This window comes from Triturus cristatus, chromosome 12 (assembly GCF_964204655.1).
Source record: "Triturus cristatus chromosome 12, aTriCri1.1, whole genome shotgun sequence".
Taxonomy (NCBI): domain Eukaryota; kingdom Metazoa; phylum Chordata; class Amphibia; order Caudata; family Salamandridae; genus Triturus; species Triturus cristatus.
Window position 1 is genome coordinate 726,607,595 of NC_140595.1, and position 2,626 is coordinate 726,610,220.

The following is a 2,626-nucleotide window of genomic DNA, read 5'->3' on the forward strand; positions in this document are numbered from 1 at the left end:
ATTTGTATGTGAAGCAAGAAAGAGTTAGAGAGTGATCCATCTATACTTTTATAGGGAGGATGTCGCCGTGAGCTCCTCCCAGCTAATCACACGAACAGCAGAAAAGCAAGATAAATACACAGTTGAGGGGTGGGCTGCATGGTTATGTTTTTGAGTAAATATTGAAACTGACCTCAGTGGCTCATTAGCAGAGCTGCGGCTAATGACTGGTGCCAAATCATGATGAAGCAAGCACCATGGCTCGTAGGGGACCCACAACACGCTTTTCTTAGCTCACTGAATTAAAGTATAAACTTCCGCCGTGTGTGAGTGGTAAAGGCTTGTTAATATGGTTCCTTTTCCAATTCAAGTCTGACAACAAGAGGCAGGAACCACGTGGCTTCGGAAGCTCAGGAAAGTAGCCACCAACCACAGAGAAAGAGAGAACTGGCAGTATGAGAGGTGGAGAAAACAGAAGCGGGAGCAAGGAGCTCAAATGAGATTGATGGCGTTTAAATAGAGCGCGTAAAGGAACAGTTACACAGCTAAGAAATGGGAAAGACAGACTAGGGAAAAAAACACAGAAAGAGCCTGTAGATGAAATTCTCTTCCTGGGACAGCAGGTTAAGAGAAATTACACATGGGGAGGTTAAGCATGTAACACGGGGGAGAATAAAAAAGAAAATGCAGTTTTATGAAGTGTGTTTGCCAATCCAGCCAGCACTTTTGTTCTATTTCTCTCTATGCGTCTTTTATTGGTAAAGTAATTTTCAAGTGCATGTGCAGGTATGAATGAGAGAGCAACGGTATAATAATTTGAAGCGTTTACACCAGTGCTAAAGTAGGAATGAGGTGTAGCAAAGACATGAAAGAGGTAGCAATAACAAATATGTGGAGAGGCAATAGTGACACAAAAATAAGCCACCTATTTATAAAACTGAAATGGAAGAAATACTAAAGGTTAACTTCTGAAATTGTAGCCGATAATAAAAAGATTCTCGTTGTTGGCAGGATTTGAACCTGCGCGGGGATACCCCAATGGATTTCGAGTCCATCGCCTTAACCACTCGGCCACAACAACTTGCTGTAAGCTGCTTACAAATATTTTGTTTGAAAGTTTTCCCACATCAAAGTACTGATATTCTGCAATGCGCTTTTTAAAAACAATGTTTTTTTCATCATGCACGTTCTGTCCTAAAAACAAAAATTGCATGAGTATATCTCTGGATCTGTAAAAGGATACGCTTGCATTCAAACTCTCTTGTGGCACTCAAGTTTTTTGGACCCTGTTGCACTCTGTTTTTGCGCTGCTTTTAGTCTACGACCCATATTACAGAAGTCAACCATCTCTGAGTATTTGGGACTCCTTTGTAAGTGCCTTATCTTTAATCCTTGAAAAGCTCTATAATAAAGGGGTCTGTCAAAGATTGCTTGAATGGAAGATAAAAGAAGGCCCACTTGTCTCACCAAATGCAGTAGAGAAACCTGATGTTTTACTCATGTTATCCTTAGTTCAGTTTTTGTTAGACCTGGCATCCTTAAGGTGGCCTACCAGCAACCTTTTTGCTTTTCACCTCACGTTTTGCTGTATCTTTATGTTGGCCTTAGCACTCTAATCACTTTATCACTACTGTGAGAAAGTGGCTCTGTATATACTGTTCCCAAATAGGTACAGTGTGCACAGAGTCCCCAGTCCCCAGAGGTTTGGCAGAGGCTAAAGTTTGATATAACCTTACTCTCTAAAGTGGTAGCTTGCCGAGCAGTAAGGCAGTATCAGAGTACAGTGTAAAACATTTGTTGTACACACTCAGTCAGCAAATGGTCTCACACACTCAAGAACTGAACTCTAGGCCATTGGTTTGCATACAAAAGATATTGTTGTTTTATTTTAGAACCAACAATAGGTATCAAAATATACTTTCTCAGAATGAGATGCTTTAGTTAAATACTTTGCAATAGGCAATTGACTTTTGCAGGTCATAGTTACAGTTTATTGCAATAGGCAACACAATTTGAATCACAATAATACATTGAGCTCAATGGGAATTTTAAGTTATATGCAATTAATTACTTTCAGGATTACTTTTCTAAATCCAGGACTGGATCCTAGATTCAGTCCTGGGACAGTTCTTGGAAACAAGTGAGTAAATTCGTTTTAGTTACTGTTGTGATTTTTAAGCAATATTTTGCTATTTTAAAAGTTGACACTTAGAAACTTTTGCTGATCAAATTACCAACGTTATCCTACGGAAGGCAATTCACTTAGCAGGTAAGTGGGGTTATGGTTACTTTTTCTAGGTCAGTGTTGGATCCTAGATCCAGCACTACTGTACCACCTGTAAGCAGTTGAGAAACTGCGTTTAAGTTATACAGGCGATTTTTAAGGAATATTTACATGTTTGCAAAATCGACACTTAGAAGAAATTTCACAGAAAAACAGTCAATGGTTTCCTATGGAAGAAAATTCAAGTTACGGGTAAAGTACGTTCTCGTTACTTTTGTAATCCAGTGCTGGGCTCCTAGGCTCAGTACTGGGACATCTATCTAAAACAGGTAAACAATTACGTTTTCACAGTTGGTACGATTTTTAAAGAATATTTGTAAGTTTCAAAAATCGACACTTAGAAAATTTTCAGCGAAAAGCAGG

At 39.1% G+C, this 2,626-nt stretch overlaps 1 non-coding gene across 1 annotated transcript; it reads right to left on the minus strand.

Annotated features, from left to right (window-relative positions):
* Positions 1-978: 978 nt before the first annotated feature.
* Positions 979-1,060, minus strand: TRNAS-CGA (transfer RNA serine (anticodon CGA)). Its single transcript has one exon. It is a non-coding gene; the product is annotated as a tRNA-Ser (tRNA).
* Between the last annotated feature and the right edge of the window lie 1,566 nt (positions 1,061-2,626).